At 43.1% G+C, this 25,366-nt stretch overlaps 1 non-coding gene across 1 annotated transcript; it reads left to right on the forward strand.

Annotated features, from left to right (window-relative positions):
• Nucleotides 1-9,013: 9,013 nt before the first annotated feature.
• LOC116645716 lies at nt 9,014-9,155 on the forward strand. Its single transcript, XR_004302015.1, has one exon. It is a non-coding gene; the product is annotated as a U4 spliceosomal RNA (small nuclear RNA).
• Nucleotides 9,156-25,366: the final 16,211 nt, after the last annotated feature.

Consider the following 25,366-nt stretch of genomic DNA (forward strand, 5'->3'; position numbering starts at 1 on the left):
CCTTTGACAGCCTTAAAGGATGAGGGCTTGGTTTTATTAACAGTCTAACAGGTTTCCTTGCAGTTTTATGAAGTTTGCGTAAGGACAATAAAATCAAGAGATCCCTGATCAGGCCATATTGATGGATGTCATATATTAATTAATTAATACATTAATTAGTGACATATATCAATGCCATACAGATAATGCAATGAACATCAGGGAAGGAGCTGAGATATTGGAATGATACTGAAAGTATATGTTTGAGGGGAATGATAGTGAATAGAGGTTTAGGAGGGAAGTAATCAAATTCTCTTACTCTCATTTTCAAGACGCTATATAGGAAGTATAATAAATGTTCTGTATGTAGACAGGAACATTTACAGTGCCTATTTTCTAGCATCCTTAATTGTGCGCAGATACGCATGCCACAGAACCCAGTGGAAACAGAGGTGTAGCGTAGGGAAATAAAACATGTTTTAATAGTCACTGTCCTTGGGGAGCAATTTAGTCAATGTTAGGATGCTCATACCTCACAGTCCAGCAATTCCCCTCCCAGGTATAGATGCTGGGGAAACGCATAAGAGAGACATGTATAAGAATGGACATGGCAATATTGTTTGTAATGATTGAAAAGAGAGAGAGAGATGTTTACCCACAAGAGGACAGATAAATGACTGATGGTATATTCATGCACCGTTGTGCTCAAACAATTCCTTCAGGAGGGAAAATGAATGAATTACAACTGTGCACATCCATGCTCTTGACCCACCCCCCCCACACACACACACACAAACTGTTGAGTGGAAAAAACAAGTTGCAGAAGATTCGTACACTTAGAATGCATACACTTAGGCACCAAATATTTATAATAAAAATATAAATAATGATATGTTATAATAAATACCAAATTCAGGATAGATATTACCTCTGGGAGGGGAGTGAGGGGTATAATTGGGGAAGGTACACAGGGGCTTCAACCGTATCAGCAGTTTTATTTCTTAAGCTGAGTGATACATATATATATATATATATATATATATATAGGTCTGTACTCTTTATGTGTTTTTTGTGTACATGAAATAAGCCATGATAAAGAAAACATTTTAACAAATCAGTCATCTTACATAAAACTCAACTCTACTTGGAAAACACTTTAATGGAAACCTTTGAAGCTTCCATAGACTCCTAGACATGCCTGGAACAGAGCTTGTAAACTTGAGCACAAGACTTGCCTGATGAGCTCATTGGGTTTCTCCATCAAAAAAGGCTTATTTACCCTCTTGTTATTCTATCAAGACTCTCTACATGAAAACATTAGTCATAAAGTAAAAGAAACTTTGCAGCAATCTGGATAAGTGTTTTTCTTAAAGTAAATGTGCCCATGTTAAAGTAGTTGGTTTTATTGTTCATGGTGGTTCATTTGCTTGATAGACAAAAAGCTCCCAGGAGCAGAGGAAAGGAACACATATATTTTCACTGACAAAACTTGCCACCCTTTGGGAGCCTTGGGGTTCAGGCCTGAAAGTTATAGCAAAAGTCTAAACCGAATCTAAAACCAAGTTGAAAAAGACTCCCTGTGGTTCTTAAAAGAGGTGCCATACGTCAGACTAATCTCAAAAGAGGGCATTCAGCAATTGTTCCAACACTGTGGGACATGGATCTTGCATAGAATGTCTTTGAGTCTTCTCCATCGCTCTTTGTCTATCTCTGCATCCAAGTAGGGCCTAAAACCCCCTACCATCTGGCTCATCCTTCATTCTTCTTCCTGAGGAACTCTCTCATCTGTATATCATAATCAGAATACCAAAAACCACAAGATAGGTTTGGGAGACATTTGGATTAATGAAAGGACTGAGTGTGGGATTTGTGGCCAAACAAGGTTCAGATCCTGGCTCTATCCCCTTAGTGGCTGTGGAACTTTCTTGGGAAAATTACCTGACTTTTTTGAGCCTCAGTTTTCTCAGCTTTAAAATGGGAATGAAAATACGTAACTCATGCACGAGTAACAGTGGCTAAAACTCAGCAGATGACATCATCGTCCCCTTCGTTCTGGAGCCCAGCGAACACCAGCATCCACAGAGTTCCTGCTAGAGGTGAGCCCTGCTGCTCTGCCTGAGGTGAAGGCCACCTGATTCTATGCAATTGGCATGTAGGTGGGTATCAACCTTCTATGGTACGGCACGCACAGGACATGAGGCAGATATTTCATGAATAAAATGTTAACTCTGCATTTAGCCAAACTTCCCATCTATTTGGGACAAGCCTGAGGGCTTAATCCTTAGGTGATGGCTTTGTCTTTTCAATAGCCATCTGTTGAACACCGCGTGAATGACTTGTGTAGCAGGTGCGATGTGTGTACTGGAGGTAATGGGCATGGCAGTGGGGACATGGGAAAAAGAGACATAGGTCTGCCCCTCAAATCGGGGAAGGCCTCATGGAAGAAGTGACATTTGAGTCAACTCTGGGGACTATGGAATTTCCAGGTGAACAAGGAGGAGAGCAGAATCTAGGCACAAGATTCAGCATGTCCAAGTCATGGACCCATGGTGAAGCACCAGTAATGCTAGAGCGTAACGTCCCAGAAGGTGGTGGCGGCAGCAGAGACCGCATCAGTAGGCAGGGACTGATCACAAAGGACCTGAGTGTCACGCTAAGGGTAGAATTTTCTCCCATAGGCAATGGGAGCAGCTAGAGGAGAATTTTGAGGAGAAAAATTACATGATTGGATTTGTGGTTTAGAACAGGGGCTCTATCAGTAATGAATTGATGGATCAGAGGGAGTGAGTCGCAGAGACCAGAAGCCCAGCTAGGAGTCTATGGGAAGAATCCAGTCAGAAGACGGCCACTTGCACCAGCTCTGTGACCATGTGGATGAAGAGGAAGGGAAACACACAAGATATAGTGGAGAGATGAAATAACAGGACGTGGACACTGGTGAGATATGAAGGGTAAGGGACGAGGAGAGGGGTGTAAAGACCCAAGTGTCTGGCATGGGCCCGGATAGAGAGGTCTGTCACTCAGTGAGATAAGAGACACAGAGAGAGGAGAAGTTTCAGGGGCATAACAATAAGTCCATGCTTATATTAAGTCAAACATGTCTCTGGGATATATCCAGGGGCTGATGAAAACTACAAAAGCAAACAATGACTTGGGGCTGTGGCCATGAAACCTGAGATGGCTGTACACCGCGGGCAGATTTTCTGGAGGCCTCACATAACAGCTGTCAGGAGGCCAAGAACTTGGACCCAGTAATCTGGGGAGAGTGGAGGGAAATGCCCCCTCAGCTGACGATACCTTTACACAGAGTGCCTTAGTATCTGCAGCAACTAGCTTAGGAAATCCCCACAGGCATGCAATTAAACAAAAGAGAAAGATCTGAAACAACACGTGGACTGGAAAAGAGAGAGAGAGAGATTGAGAGAAGCTCAGGATCAGTGTTAAATCGACTGGGAAGAAAGTGTGGAAAACAACCAAGTGAACTGCTTAGAACTTCTCCGGTCCCCTGTGTCCACATGTGCCCTCTGACCTGACCCTATGTCCCTCCTGCACAATGGGAGCACTGAGCTAATTCATTCTTTGTGTGTGATCATCAGCTTTCACTACAGAGGTCAAAACGCTCTGGGCATTCATCCGACCAAATATGCTTGTACCAGAGGTCCCGGGCTGTGCCAAAATCCCGACGACAAAATACCACTGAGGGGAGACTACATGGTCTAAACAGGCTATTAGGAGAGCAATTGCAATTTACTAGTATTAGACAAATCCCAGCTTTATGGGTTCTTTGGTTGTACCAATAAATCAGGTAGAGCTGGCCTGTCTAACACGGTGGCCAACTAACCATGTGTGTCTACTGAGCACTTGAAATGTGGCCAGTCTGGATTGAGATGTGCTATAAGCCCAAAATGCACAGCAGACTTTGAAGACAGTATGAAAAAAAAGACTGTAAAATAGCTCATTCATAATTTTTACATTGATCACATGGGGAGATGATAATGATGGATATATTTGGTTAAATAAAATGTATTATTAAAATTACTTATGCCCGTGTATTTTAATTTTTTTTAATGTGGCTACCAGAAAATATAAAATTATACATGTGGCTCCCGTTGTGGTTTGAATTATATTTCTACTGGCCAGCCCTGAGTTAAAGAGTTTAAATATCCTTCACTAGTCAGCATATACTAGGCGTATCCTCAGGCAAATACTATGCTTCATTGTCTTATTTATCCCCCAAACTGAAAACAAAGTAACTTAGAGTAAATGTTAATATCTTTCCAATCTACCTGTGACATGTCCAAGAGCTCTGCCCCAGAGATAGCCATGATTTACTCCACCTACAAAATAGAGACTTGCTTTATGGCTTGTAGTGTAATATCTAAATCCTGCTCTGTTCCTACCATAAAGACTGGGTTGGCACCGGAATCAACTTCAGAAGCATCAGTTTTGGAAGTGAATGACAGACACACACACACACACACACGCGTGTGTGTGTGTGTGTGTGCATGCAGGTACACTAGATATGAATCTTCTACCAAGAATCTGTAAAGACTAAAGAACAGTAGAAAGTACATGTATGTGCTTGGGGTTATTCTAGTTCTCAAAGCTAATTGTTGAAGTAAAGACTTTGGTCTTCATATAATTCCATAGTTTCCTATACTGTTTTCTAACCTGGTTTCCCTGGTGTTAAAATAGAGTGTTTTACTTTGAAATCTTAGGAGAAATTACTACATTTAGGTTTCCTCATTTAGGAAATATGTCCAAGTTCATGCTCTTTGTGTAAAATAAAGGAAACCTTACAAGACTAAATAGGATCCTCCTTCGGGCATTTTTTTTTTCCTTTGAAGACACTCGGTTATTACCATTAAAGTAATTCCCTTTGAATATCAATGCGAAGTTAATTTACCCAATTGCTATCATTTTCTTGTATTAAAAGCATCACATTTAGTGAAAAGGAATGTGGCCTTTGGAAAAATCATTTTCTCCTGCTTGTAGCTCCTAGAGTGTGCACTCTGACTTGTTTTCAAGGGAAAGTGATTGGGTTGCTTTGTCTTGTTTGTGGACCCTTCAACACGTCTCCTTTTGTTTGTACAATGTTGACAGACGGAAATGTTTATTGCCTGACACTCGATATGAGCACTTAATAAATCCTCCCTGGATGAATAAGTAAATGAGATAGAAGAACGGCCGGACTATTTTTTCCTGCCCAAAAGCTCTGCTGCTCAGAGTTCTCTCCCTCCCCTGCTTGGGATGTAGCAAACAGATCTGACCAGAACATGAACAGAATTGCCACAAATTAATCAACTCCCTAATTTTTTATATATCAGAAATCCTCAAAAATCCTCATGTCACCCCCTCCTTTCCCTCAGTTATGTTACGCTCTATCCGCCACACTCCTATTCCAGTTTAATTATACAGCATGAGGTCAGTGGCTTAGGGACTCTCATCCGCCTTCTTTTTCCCAACTGGATATCTCCCCCTGCAAGTGCAGCTTGGCCTCCCAGCCCCTGGGCGTGGCCCCCCGGGGCCCATCTGACAAATCCAGTGGCCCCTGTATCTTCTCATTCCACAGGGCCATCCAGACATCTTCATAAAATCTTCTGGGCCAAAAGGAGTTTTGTTGGCACATGACAGAAAGGGCTTTAAACCAACCATGGCTTTGAAAGGCCAACATTTACCAGGCTGATACTTGTGGTCTGTTCCTGGCTCTTTTACCTGCCTTCTGGGGCGTGGAGCAAGCTTTGCATCCTGTCTTTGCCCAGGCCTAGTCTTAGAGGGCCAAGCCTTCATTTGGGAAATATAAGAGCTGTTCTATCTGGGGAGACCCAGAGGGGCCTCCTGGCTGCTGCCTGGCCCCAGTCCTCCCCGATGGACTGTAACTACTGTAGTGAAGATCACGTGAGATGATGTATGTTCAACTTTGCAAGATCCAAAGCATAAAAGAGAGATTGTTCTTTTACTAAGATGTCAGTTAAGAGATGACAAAACCAAGGACTAAAGGGGGAAAGTGGCTTTCTTGAGGTCCTGGAGAGGAACCCTTTGGCTTAAGCTGAGTCTACAGTCCTTTCTTCTAAACAATCTACTTACCATAGTTACTTGTCATGAAAGGCTTTATTATAATGAAAGCGGATTCGTGCTACAGAGGCATCTGTTTTATTCTGAGCTCTCTGAGCTGCACCTGTCAAAGTGAGGATCCCAGTTCACAGGGATCTTGCAGCGGGAGGAACTCTCTTTTTGAGTCTCAGCTAGCAGCAGCATCTTGAAAATAGATTGCCTGCTTTCCCCACTTGTACTCATGACAATGTCAACTCATTCCAAACATTTGTCATGAAACTTGTATTTCTGCATATATTCATTTATATATTTGCTTATACTTTCATACTAGTAATAGCTAACATTTGTTATGATGTGCCAAGACCTTGTAGGCAATAACGTATTTACTTCTTTCAGCAACCTCTGATATAGATCCTGTTTTTTATTTTTATTTTTCTTAAGATTTTATTTATTTATTTGACAGAGAGAGACACAGCAAGAGAGGGAACACAAGCAGGGGGAGTGGGAGAGGGAGAAGCGGGCTTCCTGCCGAGCAGGGAGCCCGATGCGGGGCTTGATCCCAGGACCCTGGGATCATGACCTGAGCCGAAGGCAGACGCTTAATGACTGAGCCACCCAGGCGCCCCAGATCCTATTTTTTAAAAAGATTTATTTATTTACTTTAGAGAGAACGAGAGAGACTGAGAGAGAGAGAGAGAGAGCAAGTGGGGGGAGGCGCAGAGGGAGAGAATCTCCAGCAGACTCCCTGCTGAGTGCAGAGCCCATACACAGGGCTCGATCCCACGACCCTGAGACCATGACCTGGGTTGAAATCAAGAGTCGGACACTTAACTGACTGAGCCACCCAGGTCCTATTATTGTATGCATTTACACATGAGGAAACTGAGATTCAGAAGAGTGACACCCCAGGAAGGGGCAGAGCTAAGGTTTGAGCCCAGGCAGTCTGTAGCCTTATTAGGAGGGGCTATGGTGGCTCGCACATCTCCTTTTCCACATTAACCCAATAAATTGGGTAACACTCCTCACCTTCCTTTGCTCAGTTCACATTTGCCTTGAAAGGGATTGTTTGAAAACGAATAAAGTCATTTCCTGTTTGCACGCAACTGAGTTCAGTGGTTCAATAAATGCATTACAGGAGCTCTTTGTAAAGGAATCTGATGCATGCCTCGTAAACAAACCTATTTCTGGTTTTATTGGCTTTCTGGTAAAAATTTACGGCACCACAAAAACATGGAATGTCTTAAAGCCTTCTGGCTTCACAAGGTGGATCATCCTTACCTGTCTCAGAGGCCTCCAAATTAGAAACCATATCAACCTTTCTCAGGAAAACATTTTGATGTCAAGAAACAGTGCCTTAAATTTAATCTAAACCTGTCAGGCTTCAGCTTCTACAGGTTTCCTCTTATTTAAGCCTCCATGAAGATAAAGGATAGCCTGTCATTAGCTGGTGAATAAGCTTGTGGATATTTCATGTGTTTGAAAGTAATTGTCAATCCCTCCTTGGTCTTCCCTGCTCAGGTTTACCATTCTTTTGTCCCTAATGATTCCTAGTTCACAGAGCTCTTTAGAAGGGAGAGTCCAATATTTTATCAGAATCCACGTATCAAGGAGGTGGAACACAATGGATTATTTCAGCCACTACACTCCATGGAGTCTTGGCAAAGTTTCAAACAGATTTGGCATAATTCTAAAGGACTGTAAGGGTTTCATGTACTGTATGATTATTGGTCTAAAGAGCCAGAGAGCCTTTGACTATACTCTTTTGATTCTGTCTTTTGCTATCTACATTGTCTGTAATTTTAGAATTTTTCCACCTTACATCTGTATCTGATGTGCTCCCTAAATTGCAGTGTGGTGAAGAAGGATAATTCTTGGACTCACCAGAGCTACGTGTGGCCCTTACTGTGGATACACGAGAGCTGGACTCGCAGGACACAATTCTGATGTTCATTTCAAATGCTCATTCTTGCTTCTCTCAGCTTCCAGTTCCCTGTAAATGTCCCTTTCATAAATGGATGATCCTTTCAGAAGACTTCCCTTGGAAAACGACTTTATGCCACAAAGCTGAAGTCATTCCTTCGAGAAAGTAACTGAAGTGCTATAAAGACACGATGTCTTTGTGGCAGCAATAAGGGAGGTTCGGACAGAAACCAAGCATCTTCTCTGGGGACTTAGATAATTGTAAATGGAGAACAGATATTAAAGACAATAGTATCACAGTGCACTACCTAAAAAGCCTAGCTAGCACACAAAATAGTTACTGAATTGCCAAGTTAAACTTTGTAAAAGTTCATACTCCAGTCTTTCTAGAGAGGTTAATTCAGGTCCACTCTCCATTTACTGTGCAAGCATTTGATAAACAGACAAACAAACAAACATCTGTAACCTTGTTTGGATATAAAGATGGACCTCCAGTTCCTCAAAAAATTAAAAATAGAACCACCATAAGACTCAGCAATTCCAGTTCTGGGTATTTATCTGAAGGAAATGAAATCACTAATTAAAAAAGATAACTGTGTCCCCATCTTCACTGCAGCATTATTTACAATAGCCAAGACATGGAAGCAACCCAAGTGTCCACCGACGGATGAATGGATAAAGAAATTGTGTGCACATACAATGGAATATTATTCAGCCATAAAGAAGAAGACTCTAGCATTTGCAACAACATGGATGGACCTTGAGGACAATATGGTAAGTGAAAGAAGTCAGACAGAGAAAGGCAAACACAGCATGATCCCACTTATATGTGGAATCCACCAAATAAAAGACAGACAACAAAACCAAACTCATAATAAAAGAGATCAGATCTGTGGTTGCCAGAGGTGAGGATGGGGTGAGGGAATTGGAGGAAGGTGGTCCAAAGGTGCAAACTTCCAGGGATAAGATCAGTAAGTCCTGAGGATGGAATGCACAGCATGGCAACGGTAGCTAATGGTGCTATACGGTATGCTTGAACGTTCCTAAGAGAGGAAATCCTAGCTTTGCGCAGTGGCAGTATCGTAGCCAATGAGGTTTATCCGAGGCGCGATTATTGCTAAGAGAGTAAATCCTAAAGGTTCTCATCACAAGGAAAGAGACTTTTGGTATTTTTTGGTAATGATAGGAGGAGATGGATGTTAAATAAACTTATATGGCTTTGTATACCTTAGCCTTATCTGGTGCCGTATGTCAATTATATCTCAATAAAACTGAAAGAGAAAAAGATGGACATCCAACCAAGCCAGCTCCTCCTCCCTGTCCCCACTCCCCTCCCTCCTTCTCCCGTCTCCTTTCCTTTTCTCTTCTCTTTTCTCTCCCCCTCCCTTCTTCATCCTCTTGTTGCTGCGGTAGATCCAGAACACACTCCATGCAGAGTACAGACTTGTCTTAATTGCACATGGCCTTAGGCAGGTGCTCACTGCAAATTTTGCAGCAAGCATTGGCAGGCAGGAATCACAAGGAGCCGAAAATGAGGGGGATGATTCTGCCAGCCTCCCTCGCTGGAGGCAATGCACAGAGGATTAAAGAGAATTACGAAGGTTGGTGGATTAAAAATCGAATCAGAAAAGGACACATTTTAAAAAGTACACATAGATGATTAATTATAAGAAGTCCTTCCTTTGCCCTCATAGGAGAAACGACTCAATCAGCGGCTCTCTTTTTTTCCTTTTTCTTTCCGCCTGCCTCTGCGAACACCATTTGTTATGGTTAGAATCCTGAGGCCCGCGTCGCGGCCTGCCAGGAGGCCAGTCAGAAGTATATCCATCAGCCTGGAGACTCTCTAGATTGCATTATATATAAAAGAAAGAATAAGTAGTGTGCCCAAGTGAATCCAGCCAAGAGCCAGAAGCCGTGCTAAGCCCGTGTCTCACTGACAACACACTGCCTGTGACATGGGGAGGCCAGCTGCCGCCCTGTCTGTTTCTAGGTACGTCAAATGTGGCCACCACCCAGGAGACAGTGTGTGCTCAGGTGCCCCCTTGGCAACCGCCTTCATTTTCACACTCGTGAACATTTTGCCCACCCTGTTTTGCCACTTGCAGTTAATCTCATGCATATTTATGTGCCAATTATGCAAATCCCCAGATAAAAATGCATTAAGCACCCATGATTTAGACTGGTTAAGTCTATTACATGGCATAATGAAATTACTGCATGATGTCCAATTTACCTCAACACTTGCTTTAAACTGTTAGTAAGTTATTAAGTAACCATAACACACCAAAATTTAGCTCTAGGAGGCTTTCTTTGTCCAGCCTATCATGATACCAGAAACTTCAAGCTCAATCCCTACTAAAGGAGGAGAATATTCTAGAATAGGCTTTATGAGGCATAATGTGGGATAAAATTTAAAAATGACAACACATTGTCACTAATATAAATCTTTGGGTAAATTTTCAAAAATCACTGGGTAATTTCAACAACACAGGACATAGCAATTTAGGAACTAAAGCTGAGTCTCACCAATGGGATCTCATTTCACAATCAGGTCCTGTTCCCTGAGTAATGATGATACTGTAGGTTGCCAAATTCAAGTGTAATCTGAATCTTCAATATGGAAATATAAATTTCCAGCATCAGAAATAAAGAGATGAAAGAAGAATCCACAGAAACAACTTAACACACAGACACACACATACCTTGAAATCTAAAAATTAAAGGGTTTGAATGAGAGTCAGTTTCCTATATGAGATTTTTATGTTTGAACTTCGGTGGGACTCAAACCCCATAGTTTCGACATTCGCTAGATGATAAGGTGGTTAAGGAACAAGCCGTGCTGTGAATTAAATGATAAATATAATGTATGAGTAGTCTGACCCCCTGACATCTATTTCTCCCCTACTAGAGCGTGCCATTTTAATCGGCCCACCGAGTGATTTACGCAGCGTCTGGGTCCTGATTCATTTGCATAGGGAACTCCCCTCCAAGTCTATGAGAGTTGTACTCGCGTAAGGTTATGAGCTCAGATCCATTGATCTGATGGAAGCCCGAGAGTGCACGGTACCAGGATAGAGTGTCTGAGGTAGCAATTTCAAAAGCTAGCAAATAAACAGATTATAATGCCATCTCCCAAGGCATTCATATACTGTTAATAAAGGGTGCCATTTGCCATTTTCTTTGCAGTGGCAGAAGATATATGAACTGGTACCTGCCGTTTCCACAGCCCCTTGGACTGAGATATGCCTCCTGCAACCATCATGACTTCAGCTACATACTCAGCGAGAGCAAACAGGTCACAGAGGGGATCTCGTAGGAGATCAGACAGACAGACAGACAGCTGAGGGCCTGGAATTAGAACCTCTGGTAACAAACCCTCTCTTGGGGTGATCCTTCCAGAATGATTATCAGACGACAGGGAGATCAGGAATCCTCCCAAAGGATGAGACGCTTTCATGTTTAAGACCTTAGTTCTAACATTCTCTTAAAACATTGTGGTCATGCTCATTAACTAGCAGGGGAAAAAAATGTTCAACAAAAGAGCCTGTTTGTGTTGGAATCACTGAATAGAGCATCAAAGAGATGAGGTAAGTCAAAGTCTTACTCTATTGGCTTTAACTATGCTGTGTGGTTATAAAGCCAATTTCCCCCTGATTTTTTTTTTTAATTTCTGAATAAAGAAAGTACTATTCCTAGCATTATTTAGAACTTTTGGCTAACCCATTTAGAGTTATATGAGGATGCAGCAAAAGCAAATAGATTCACCATCATCTGAGCTTTTAATGGAAAACCCCAGCTCCAAGGCATCCCTTTCTCAAGTGAAAAAAAGCCAACTCCAGCCAAGGAGAACAAGTTCCCAGAGCCTCTAGGAGACTGTAAGCAGTTCCCTGGGAGTGTCTCTAAATGTTTCAGGACCAAGTTCAAGATGTCAGGAGAGTCTGGTGCTCTGGACTTTTTTCTGCAGGTCTGGGAGCTGAGAACACACTGGCTTCCAGAATGCATTAACCTACTTTCCACCGAGGAGTCCCTGACCCTCTTGCTCTGAAGAAGAGGAGGAGGAAAGAGGATATTTCAAGCAGGAGCTGGGCATGCTCTGCTCTAAACGTGTTACTCCTCCTGCTAAACGGCAATGCAGCAGAGAAATTGGTACTTCCTGCGACGAACAGCTCCAAGGGTTGCACAGCCTCCAAAAAGAGTGATTGGAAATCCTGCTAAAATATGGCTGTCTAATCAAGCAAGAGGACTCATTTACTAGGATTCCCATTGTCCACACTGACAGATGGTTCTCTCCCCCCCCCCCCCCCCCCCCGCCTCGCTTTCCCCTTCCCACAGATCGCGCTGCCTTTGAGGCTAGCCCATTCTTTCAGAGATCCAGTTGCATTCACCAGCCTTAGTTCTGAAACAAGACAAAAGCTCAGTGAGCCTCCTATTCACAGAGGCTCCGGGCACCTCAGCTGCCTTCTCTGCACGTCCAAGCAGAATCAAAAGAAATCGAGATTCACTCTCCTTACCTTCGTCCTCATCGGAGACAGGAGCCCTTCCATTTTGGTGGAATCCTCATGCCAGTTCCTCTCCTCTCCAAGTTACTCTCTCTGTGTGCCGTCCTTAAGCATCCCACATGAAAAGAGCCATGCGGGGAGTCGCCAGTCTCTCCACGCTCCCGGGCGGCGCCCCGGCACCGTCACCCAGTCTAACTTGAATCTCCAGTGCCTGGAAAGCGCGGTTTCTGGAGAAGCCCGCTCCGTTCCTCGCCCTCTTCCCTCTCCTGCTTCTGTCTCCCCCGAGCTCTCTCCTCCCTCCCTTTCCTCCCTCTCTTTCCATAATCTGCCTAGAGCTCCCTGTGTACCGCGCTCACTTGACAAATGATCCCTGTCTTAGGTACCGCATTTGAGCCAAGAAAAGTGATCTGAAGCAAACCACAGGGGCGGCTCACCCAGGAAAGGAGGCGAGGGGGGCTGAGCTTTGCCTGGGCATCCTCGGCTCCTGGCTCCCGGGGTTCAGCTGTGCAGGGGCTCTCTCCAGAGCTGACAGCTGAAGGCACTGCTTTAGCAACCCATTCATTGCTCTTTTAAGAAACAGGACCCTGAGAGCAGTGGATCCAGTTGCCACCATTACTCAGCTGTTTTTCTGATTTATGTTCAGAAACCTGAAAAAGAAATCTCACCTCTTAGATATTTCTAAATACTCATTTGTTTAGCCCAGTTGTTGACATAGCATCTGGATAGTTAAGTGGATTTTATTATTTTTTTTTCTGTCTGACCAGATGTTTAGAAGTATATAAGCAGACCCTTTTCTTTTCCTAGGAAAAGTTTCAAAACTGATTTATAGACTCAGTTCCTAACAGCTGAGCATAAAATAATAAGCGTGTGTGCTGTGCAGGACTCCAGATAAACCAGAATTTACTATTTCATTCAGCATTGCTGGTCACTTGTAAAAAGTAGACAGTGAGAAAATATTGCCAAGACTTGGGTCACACGGCATAATGAAGTTGGAAAGAAAAGATTTTTTTTCTGGAACTTTCTTATGCTTGAAGAATTCTCTATATGGAAATAATTCAACATCTCTACTTCACCTCGTGACTCCTGTAGCTAAGAACATCTAGACCATTACCAAGGCTTTCACATTATATACATGACACACACGATATGTGAATTCATCAGTGATATTTAAGGCTGACACCTTGTGCCCCTTGTTCCTTGGATGGAACTTGTCCCTCTCTATCTGCTACATTTATGCCTATCTCCCAAGACGTCTTCAAGGTGGGGCAATCTACACCTGTCTTCCAGATGGTGTCACAGGATGGTCCTTTCCTCAAGTTCTTAACCCTTGATTGATTCAAGTTTTCTCTAGTTCATTCAGCAGCATTCTAAAGAACTTCAGATTCTACACCAACTACATTACCCTGATTCATCTCCTTGGCTAGTCCCTAGTTTTCTATTCTTAACCTTTTTCTCCTACACCTTAGGTGCATGTCTGCAACCTCATTCTCACTTCACCAGGTGCTTACCTCCTTTGACCAGAGTCTTAATAACCTGACAAATCCTCAAGGGCTCCTTGAGTTGAGTGCAGCACTCTGTCCTTATATAAAAGGTCACTGCCATTTCTGGGGGGCCTCTGGACCTTATTATTGGCTTAACCGTTACATTTTCTTACTCAGTGTCCTAATGTTTGGGGTCCCTTAATTGTTTGTTTTATTTATTCAGTCATTCAGTAAATAGATAGCATGCATGTCCTGTGTGCCAGGACATTTTAGTTTCAGGTGACACAGTGGAGAGTAAAGAAAGCCTTTGTCCCCAGGCCCTTAGATTCTTCCACCAACATATAAAGAGTTAAATGCATATTTAATGATCTGTTCTTTGTTAGTCAGGGGCTTCAAATTAAGCATTTGAAAGTGTATTATTTTAGGCCATTATGTTAACTTTTGGTACCTCATCCACTTACTTGTTCAAAGAACCAATATTCATTGACCATCCATCTCAAGCCTGGTACCATGTAAGATGCTTATCAAGCACAAGTCTTGTGTTTATTAAACAGTTATTTATAAAATGGAATGTGCCAGTCAATTTATTACCTTTGTTTCCAAGTCCCTTAACTATTGATTACTCCATCTCTTACAGCTAAAGTAGTTAGATTTATTTAGTGATGGGAGGGGGCAGGAGGAGAGGAGGTAGTGGTGGAAGAGGTTAGGAAATACTCTAACCTACACAACAGATGTGCGATGTCAGTGAAGAATAATCATCGGATCATTAGGCATCCTAACACTGTTGAGAATGCTCAGTGTTGTCAAAATATTTAGAAGTGGGAACACTCACTCACATTTCTACATCCCAAATTTCTTTATATTGGGGTGCTCTCAGCTTGTAACTTCATGTTTCAAGAGAGTCTCTTCAGCTTCAAAAAGGGCAGAGTTTACAATCTGGGATTCACTCAGCCTTGGAAGAAAATGTCAATGAATATCAAATGTATAGAAACGTGAAATATCAATTAAGTTTGCACCACAGGGAAAGGGAGTCTTAGCTGCAATCCAACTCAGTGAATTTCCACTGCGTGGCGGGGGTTTCTGACCTACCTACAGAGGGAATGTCCCTGTACCAAGGAACTTCTCTTAGCAAATCCCCTTGTCCTTTGAGCCATTCTTCTTCCCTATTTTGACACTAAAAGAAGAAGAATGAATGAATGAATGAACTTCATATTAAACCTCTCTAGACCAGGAGCACTTAGAAATGTCATAAAGGCTATTAGATAGGTCATGGTCAGAGGCTCAGATTTCCCATCTTTCCTGCATGAAAACGCTGACCCTTTCTTTCCCACATCTCACCATCCTCAAGGTTAATTTCCTTAGGCCCCCTGTAGCCTCTGGGGATGACAGCCAGTTGCACAATTAAGGTTCATTATATGAGGATTGGGTTGCCTTCCTTCATAAATGGTGTTCGATTCATTAAGGTAAGAGGATTGTGACAACCTGACAACCACTTAGGTCTTTTCCTCTGTGACTCATCACTCTTTATTTCCTATTGGGAAACATCCTCATTAAGACTTAGGCTTTGGGGTGATAAAGGATAGAAAAGACCTTATTCCTGGATTGGTTCCAGGTATCTTGGGCAACACTAAGAGAGTTACTTAGCTAAGGCAATAAATCTCCGCCCACTCTCGATTTCCCCTGCCTCTGCCCCTCATCTTAGGCCACACGTATCTGTTTTGCTTTATAATGCAGCTATCAAAACATATCACAGAGAAAATTTTCACTTACTAGGTGCTAAACTAAAGCACTCAATGAAAATTGTGATTCAATTTCCCAGTGCTTGAATTTATAGTTGTATCTGTGTAAGGATAAGCATTTCATAAGTTACCATAAAACGGAAATTACACAGTGACTGACATTCTTTCAAAGGGCTCACACATGTGTTATCTTTTTAAAACCTCACAATAATCCTGTTATGTGTGGCAGGTATTAATTTCCATTTTTCAAGGGTTGGGAGGTGAATAGGAAGAAAGTAACATTTACTGAGCACCAGACTTTGTTCCAGCCTTGAGCTAAGTACTTTAAAGTGCTATCTCATCTCATTTTCAAAGGTATATTATTATTTGGGGGGGAGGGGCAGAGGGAGAGAGAGAATCTCAAGCAGGCTCCATGCCCCAGAGCGGAACCCAACGCAGGGCTCGATCCCACAACTCTGAGGTCATTACCTGAGCAGAAATCAGGAGTCGGATACTTAACCAACTGAGCCACCCAGGCACCCCTCAAAGGTGTATTATTATTCCCATTTAACAGCTGCGAGAACTGAGGCTGAGAGAATTAAGTGTTGCAGTGGATTGCATCATGTAGTCTCTGTTTTTCACGCATGTTACCATCCAGGCCACTTGCCACTCAGATTTGGTCATGCTCTCGCACTTTCTCTGGGCATGGCTATGTGACTACTCTTGGCTGATGGAATGGATGTTAACAAATATGGTACCAATAGAAGGTTAAAAATGTCCCTGATAGGACACAGCCCAGCTTGTCTGCTGATTCCAGGAGGAGGATGAGAGAAGATCCAACCTACAGACTTCTGAGCAAGCTCAGCCGAGAAGCTAAGCCCAGAATAATAGATCAGGGAAACTCAGCAAACTTGTGAACATCCAAGATCTACCACGGTGTGGCTCCAGGCAGTATATTGTTACACAGCTACTGGATACAATAACTAATCCAAGACCAGAGTTCCTAAACCATAACACGGGAACCAGAACCCTACATGCAGGACTTAGAACTTCAAAGATGTCAAGTTTTCCTACTTTCCTACAGCTCTGAGAGCAAGTCATGTAGAGTGATGGAAATACTTTATGATTATTCAAGTATTTTCCAGGGTTCCAGATCAGAATCTGAGCTTGCAGATACACAGACTAACACTTTTATGTTACTAAACACCAAGTGTAAGACCTACGGCATTTCATTCCCAGTGTTTCTTCCTCCTTTATCTCCTTTCAAAAACTGTGGGAGACTAGGGGAAAGAGTGGTGTTAGGTTCTGTGTCTTGGTTGATCAGTCATCTTGTCTTTATGATCTTTCAGATTCTCTGTCCCATTTTCTAAAGAACAGTGATTGCCTAAAGTTATCAGCAATCAGTACAGCAGTTAATTGGATTCTAGCCCTGGGAGACTTCCTTCAGCAGCCCTTGCCTTTCTGAAAGAGTACCGTACAGTGGGTAGAATAAAACTGCTTTTTTGTATTGTGCGCGCTTAAGCTAGAAATGGGTCTCTACCTACTCCCGTGTTTTATGAAAAAGTATAAAGAACAAAGTGACATTCCTTTGCAAAGTGCTTGAAAAGAGATATTTACATTTCTTTCTTTTCTTTAAGGTTTTTGGTTTAAGTGCTTTTGTTAAGAGGCAGGCAACCAACAGCTGCCCTGGCCTCAGATCATTACTCCAGTGTTTGCATAGGGGACCTCTGGGAGCAGAGATAAGGAAAAAGCTGAGAGAAGCATCCAGGTGGAAGCGCTGAGGAAGATGCTAGCACTTTCCTTCCTTCCAGTCCCTATAGAGGGGGAAGCACTCAGATGCTCCTCTAATCCCCTCACCCACCTCCCCAAAAGAGGGCATTCAATTAACATTTTTAAGGCATCCTGTTTCTGTTATGGTGTTTACTTCAAAGCTTCAAATAAGGCAGTAAGGTGCTGAAGAGTATCATGAAGAAGGAAGATGTTTTTCTCCCTCAAAATGTTCAGGTAGGTCAGGCCTCAGACAAGTCACTTCCAAAAGCTGGCCTGCAATTATTTATCAAAACCTGCATTTGGGGGGTGCCTGGGTGGCTCAGTCGTTAAGCGTCTGCCTTTGGCTCAGGTCATGATTCCCAGCGTCCTGGGCTCGAGCCCCACATCGGGCTCCCTGCTCGGCAGGAAGCCTGCTTCTCCCTCTCCTACTTCCCCTGCTTGTGTTCCCTCTCTCACTGTGTCTCTCTCTTTCAAATAAATAAATAAAATCTTAGAAAAAAAAAAAGAAACCTGCATTTGGGGGGTGCCTGGGTGGCTCAGTTGTTAAGCGTCTGCCTTCGGCTCAGGTCATGATCCCGGGGTCCTGGGATCGAGCCCTGCATCAGGCTCCCTGCAAAGCAGAGAGCCTGCTTCTCCCTCTCCCACTCCCCCTGCTTGTGTTCCTGCTCTTGCTATCTCTCTCTCTCTCTGTCAAATAAATAAAATCTTTAAAAAACAAACAAACAAACAAACAAACAAACAAAAAAAACCCCTGCATTTGGATCGACAAAAATGACGGTGATCAATAGAGATGGGAGTCCACGTGTTTCTGCTTCTGAGACTTCTTGGAATCCTCAAGCTGTGTAAACAGAAAACTTTTTTCTCTAATGAGCCCATCCTGCAATCTGAGGCCTTACATCCTAAAAGCACATCATTAACCACGGAGCTCATCTAAGCTTGGCACCGGGTTGCTGTGGGGTTCTTTCAAATCACACATCTATGTTAAGAAATGTCTCAGTCCATTCAGGCTGCTATAACAGAAATACCATAGACTGGTGGCTTATAAACAACAGGCATTTATTTCTCATAGTTCTGGAGGCTGGGAAGTCCAAGATCGAGATGCCAGCAGATTCAGTATCTGGTGAAGACCTGCTTCCAGGTCCACAGACACCTTCTACCTGTCTCCTCACATGGTGGAAGGGCCAAGGGAGCTCTTTGGGGCCTCTTTTTAAGGACTAATCCCATCATGTGGGCTCCACCCTTATGACCTTATCACCTCCCAAAGGCCCACCTCTTAATACCATCACATTGAAGATCAGGTTTCAACATACAAATTTTGGGGTCACACAAACATTGAGTCGATAGAAAGAGCCTACTATATGTCAGGCCCAGCCAGAGGCTCTGCCCTGAGGTTCCCAAGGTCATGAATACAGGTTATGGCTCTTGAAGAATTCCAAGGATTGAAGATGAAAATCCCTTAAACAATTGGGGAGGGCGATCTAGCGCAGAGGTTGGACAACGAAAGTGAAAGGAAGTACTCATTCACCTGGCACTGTGGAGTAAGTCTTCCCTGAGGGGGCTATTCTTGTGGCTCTAAGGCCACAGAGAGGAGGTCACTGTGTTGGGGCTTAGGGCAGTTAAGATGTTGGGATGGGCATGGAGAAATGTGGGATTGAAGAGTGGATCTCAGGCAGAGAAACACACACAAAGGAAATCAAGAGGCAGAAAGTAACATGAGGTTTGAGGACAGGTAAGAACACTGAGGTGGGCAGAGTCCTAATAATGATCTCCAGGGTATGGGACCTCAGACGTCAATTTTTCTTAATTTAAAACTTAATTCACAACTTTCCTTATTTGAAAAAATCTACACACCATGCACAAATAATAGGCATAGTTCACTTTATACTGTCAGTGTTCTTATGAAAAGTTGCATATTAATTTATTAAACTTCTGCAGGAAATTCTTTTATATTATGAATTCTCATTCTTTATTTAATTACAAGTTGAAGTGTGCATACCTGAGCAGTACTTGCTTGTTTCTTTAATTAACAGTAATGGGATTACTTAATAGTGGAATTATGTTAGGAAGGTGACCTTTCAAACAATAAACGTGCCCGAATGTGCATTATTTTCATAGCTCTGAGGAGTTTTTCAAATCAATCCTGCATCTTAAATTTCATTGGCCAGTTCTGACCTGAGGCACAAAGGAAAATAATTGCTCAACTCAATTTCTTACGTGTCAAAATCATGAAGTTATTGATAGATATTGATGGGCCTCTTTTATCCAAAAACCTGGAAGCACACTCTGTTTCGCAAACTGTATCTTAACCTTGATATCTAAATATGTGCTTTAGAAGTGGAACTATGTTTTTCCACAAATGGAAAAAAAGGCACCAGTGCCTGAGGTCACGAAGTCATTGGCATTTGGATCAATCAGACATGAGGAATTTTTCTGCCTCAGTTCTAATAAAACATGATTCTTCTGATTCAGAACCTCTGCCTGAACCTGAGAAACCCAACTTTGAATGTGAATGGTATCGACTTCAAGCATAATGGCAATTAATCACAAGAACCAAGAGAAATGAGGAGGTATGGAACACAGCGGCAGAAAAAAAAAAAATTTTTTTTACTTGACAACTTTGCTATGGTTTCTGAGCGTGGTCACGGAATGATCACCCGGCCATGGTGTGGGGAAAGGAAATGGACCAGATCATCAAAACTCTTCTACCCGAACTCGTTTTCTCTATCTAGTTTACCGACTGATCTTGATTATCTTCCTAGCTTCTCATGGCCAACTTTCTAGTCTATTAAATGTAAAATGGGAAAATCGCTCATTCTCACATGTTCCAAAACCGTCCTGAAAAAAATGGTATTTTCTTTCCAGTTTAAATACATTCATTTGCTCAACAAAGATTGGAGTTCTCTGTGCAAGGCACCACGCCCATCTCCCAGGGGGCACTCTGAATATTCACAGAAGCACAAGCCCAGGCTGGGCAAGACACAAACTCTTTTTTACCTCTCCATGAACTAAATATCTCCTGAAGCTTCTTTCCAAAGAAGCTCAGATGCGTGGCACACAGGCTATGTGTCAGACTTGAAAGGAGAGAAGTTTGGGGAATGGAGCCACATTTCTTTTCTCTTTTCTTGGAAGGAAATGCTGGATTTCCTTGCTGCATCCTTGTGCATGGATGGCCAGGATGCAACTCTGCGGGCACCGTGGAGCATAAGCAAACATGACCACTAACGTAGTGTAGGGTGTCTCCCTTTCCTGTCTGAATATGTTTAGATAGTTACACAACCAGAGAGCTTGGAATGAAAGAAAACAATGCCCAGGAGAGAGGAATGCTTTGAATTTGGGTCGCTGGGCCTGGATTTTGCTTACTTTTTCTTTGTTAAACTAACTGGGGGCCATCACACACGTTGACCTTCCTTTGCCAGAGTCTGTGTCTGGACAGGTTTTTCCTAGGCATATATCTCAGCAAGAACATTCCGCCCACCTTTTCCTCATATGTGTATTGTATGGTGTAGCCCAAAGCCACTGTGGGATCTAATCTGCATGTCGGCTTCAAGAAGCCTAGAAGACACCATTTGTATAACAAGGCTCTTGCTTCCTGGGGGACCCTAAAAGAAGGATTTGGAGATGGATTCCTCTCATTTTCTCATTTAGTCCTAGACATCTGCATGAGAGATATTTGTAACTTAACCTCAACATCTGTAGGGTGTTCTTGGGGGAAGAGGTACCACCCTAAGTGGAAGGAGAGGTACTGAAGATCAGAACACTGCAATAGAAGCAGATTCCCTAACCCTGGCAAGTCCTGCCACTGTGTGCAGTCTTCCTGATCCTCTTGAGGACTTAGGAGAAGTCCACCAAAGCAGAACTAGATCACTAAAACCTTGCAGGCCTATTGTGGCAGGAAAAAAAAGGCTCAATGTAGGGAGAAGGAGTATCGCCCGTGGGTAAGAAGCTGTGGGGATAGCAGTTAGCATTACCGGTGAGGCTGATCATAGTAGCCGTTGCATTGCTGTGAGCGCACACATCCGGAATGCTCTTGCCAAAAGAGGTGACAGGATGGCCTTGGTGGTGGCAGAGTAGGAACCAGAGTCAGACCTAGGTATGGTTGGCAGCAGCATCCGCAGTTAGCAGCCATGCGGAGTATCTCCGGTAGCCACATTAGAGCAAGGCATAAGGGAGTGGCATCTACAGCAGTTCTAGAGGGATGTGATGATGGCAACGGGAGAGAAGGCTGGTACCAGTCAAAACAACAGGGAAGTGTAATCCAGACTCGTCTTGGAAGGTGTGGGCTGAGCTGAGCTAGACCCAGCCGAAGCAGGAGTGGCCAGGTTCTGCCACAGAGTGGGACAGAATGGTAACAGCAGTGAGGCACAGAGAGCCTTAGCGATGGCTCCAAAACAGCAGCAGGTGAAAGTAAAGCCAGGGTGTGCAGTTACCTGGGTCAATGGTAATGACAGGAGCAGGGCCAGAGGACTGGCTGCACAGAATCCATGGTCAATGGAGCAATGGAGTAGGTAGGAGTGTGGGCTGGGGCCCACGTGATCGAGTAAAGGAAACATGATGGTCTGAAAACCCTGCTGCTCTTTTATTCAATGTTACCCACGTGTGACCCATGGGACTAGACTGTGCTTCTTCTTCCTTCTTAATTATCTTCCTAACCTCCTAAGGGAGGACAGGGTTACTCAGCCTCTGATGCTGCCGCTATTGGGCTAAGCCCAGGATTTTGGACCAGAGGATTCAGAAAAGGAGCTGTGGCCTTCAGCTGGTCAAGGTGGCCCTTGGATATCAGTTTTACTCTCAAAGAATAATTTACAATAAATAGCTTATAGGCTATAAATACAATATGCTACCTCTCAAAGGCATTATAAGCCAAACTCCATGCTATAAAACCATAGGATATTAGAGTGGAATTCTCTATCAAGTATTTTATCCAGTCATTTCTCAGATAAGTAAATTGAGTCCTAGGGAGTTCAGTGAATCTCCTAAGATTATATAAGTCGTCACAAAGAATCCAACATTCTTTTTCCTCCAGCACGCTATTATATGTCCTCTGTAAATAAAGGTATTTTATTTAGACCAGACTTACAAATGCTGATGGAATGACTTAGAAACTCTCCACAGACATTTGCTTTGACCTGCATCCAACAATTCCTCCACTCACCATTGGTTCACGTAGGGAAAAGGCCAAGTGGGTGTGGTGGGCAGAAGTGATGGCGAGGACTTGGGCCCGTCCCCGGGAAGTAGTCAACGAACACATGCTGAATGACATATTTGGAGGTTAGCAATAGACAGTTTGGTTATTATTTGAGTCAATAATTTGCCAGAAAAAAAGAAAGATAAAACAGAGAGATGAAGCTAAATAGAAACATATGACTCACACTCCCCTAGCGCATTGGCCAGAAAATGAAAGCCAGGTATGATTCTGGCCCTGTAAGAAGGCAGAAGGTAGTTTCCAGTGGTGGCCAACCTCTCTACTCCCTGAAGAGGGAAGATCATGTCTGCTAATGGCACTAAGATAATAGGGCCATTAGCCTCATGGGCCGTGTGTGGCTGTGGGCTCCCCAGTTGCCCATGAGGAAGGTGAGGGGGCGCATTCCCCATAATGCGAGTTCCTCATGTCTAATACTTCCTAGGAAAGATACCCCCACATGTTTGTAGTTCCCTCAAATTTTATACACCCTAAACTCAACTTATACCTTCTTTCTTCCAGATGAGCTCCCTCTCCAGACTTTCCAAATGCTGTCATCAATGGTAATAATTCTTCTGGCCATCATTGCCTTCTGCCTCCACTCCTGTGCCAAGGTCCACGACCGGATGCCTGGCTGTGTCAGTGGTCTCCGTGGTTGCTTTCACTAGTTTTCTCTCTTAAATTGTACAATGGGGTACACAGCATTCCCTACTAAGAAATGTGCAATGGCTCCCCAAACATGACAGTCAAGTCCAAACTCCTTAATTTGCCTTTCAAAGTCATCTGACATCTTCTTTCCTATTTACCTCCCCTCCTGCCAAACTCATTCGATCACTTGGAGACCACCATTCCCACCTTCCCACTTTTACTCCCTTATCAAGAATTTCCCCCTTAATCAATGAGATCAAGCAGACACAGGGCCCACTGCCCATGACTTCATAAGGACTTCATAAATATTAAACGCTCCCTTCAAAGTCCACGTGCACTCCTCTCCCTGCAGGAAGCTTCTCCTCAGCAATCCAGTCCACTTCTTCTCTGTAATGTCTATTGGACATGGAATTTATGTTACCTTTTGTTGTTCTCTTGTGACCTTCAACTGCATTGTAACCCTCAAGCACAGGCTGTGTGCAGCTCTGCGTTTCCATCACTAGGTACAGTGTCCCATAGACAGTAAAAGCTTACTGATGATGATACTGTAGCGTCGCCAGAATGTGGTCCTTAGCTCCAAACATGCTTACATCACTGGTTTACCTTTTAACTCCCACACAGCAAAATTCCAGAAATGCAAGAATTTTCGATGAAGAAAGGGATAAGAGAAGGAAGGTGAACAAGTATTTATTGGCTACCGTCTTATACAAGGTACCATTTTTTGTTCTTTTATAAATGTCCTCTCATATAAAGAAAAAATAACATAAAGGGCTGAAATGATTCAACCAGGATAACAAATGTTGCTGTCATCACCTAGGACCAGAACCCATAAACTTCTGACTCCCCCTGAGAAACAGCCCATGTCAAGGTTGGTTTAGATGGCTCTTAACTCAATCTGATGCTCATTAATGAGCGTGATGGTAAAGTGTTGGACGCCTAAGTCTGCCTCAGTAAGAAAACACAAATTTAATGACGGCTCAGGAGAGATTTCTATCTGTCTTACTTATGCTTGCAAGCTTCATGGTGTTCTCCCTGACTCTAAGTGAAGCCATGTAGCCCCTTGGTACTTCTCATACATAAACCTGGGGCAGGTGGGATTCTCCCGACATGTACCACCCCACCCAAACATGTTTGACAAAACTTGTCTAAATGTTGTATAGATATTACCCTTTGAGTAAGAAGGGGGTCATCACTTTGGTCATCACTCCCCTTTAATAGATGGTAAAAATGGGGTGCAGATCATTGCAGTGACTTGTCTAATCTTTCACGACACAATAGTATGCCCTGGCTCTCGCAGGCTAGTCTGCTGCTCATCCTGGGCTGAAAATGGTACACTTTTCATGGCTAATGACCTCCACTCATATATTGGCAGCAACTTCTAAGACAATTGGGCGTCACAAGTAGAAGGGGTCATCTGCTTCAGGGAATTTTATCCAGATGGATATGCAATTCATGAAACAATAATACTGTTGATATAGAACAGCGGCTCATCCAGGCAAAGTTGACACCCAGCAGAAGTGCCAACTTGCAGAAAAAAGATGATCGTTACATGGCTCTTGTTTATAAGGTTCAGAACCAATAAGAATAGAAGTCCTTCGTGGTGGCCCCTGGTCTCCGTGTCACTAATTAGGAAATGCAACCAACTGCTTCTCTATGCAGCAGTACATCAGGCATCATGTGACTACACAGAACAAAAAGTAGCATCAGGCTGTTGCCATGGAAACCTCAGAACCATCTGAATCGCTATGGCATCATAAAAGCAAAATTCCAATCATCAGTCTTTAACTATAGGGCTGTTGAAATCTATCTCATATTTTTAGAATGTGTGACATTTAACACACTGATGAGTATTTCCAGCTTCAGAATACATTCCCTGCTTTCATATTTAGATGGGATTTTTCAGTTCAACTAGCTGGATTTTTTTTCTTCTTCTGGTAAATGCACTGTCTTCTTACGAGTGATTGCAGCTCTTTATATACTTATTTCCTAGATGTTGCTTCACTAGTGCCATTTATTTTCTCTTTATTCTATAATTAAAACTATTTTCTCACTGGCTGCCTATCGCTGTGTCCCCCAGACTCTCTCTGGTTGTATGTTTCATATCCCTAGTCGAAACGT

This window comes from Phoca vitulina, unplaced genomic scaffold (assembly GCF_004348235.1).
Source record: "Phoca vitulina isolate PV1807 unplaced genomic scaffold, GSC_HSeal_1.0 scaffold33, whole genome shotgun sequence".
NCBI lineage: Eukaryota > Metazoa > Chordata > Mammalia > Carnivora > Phocidae > Phoca > Phoca vitulina.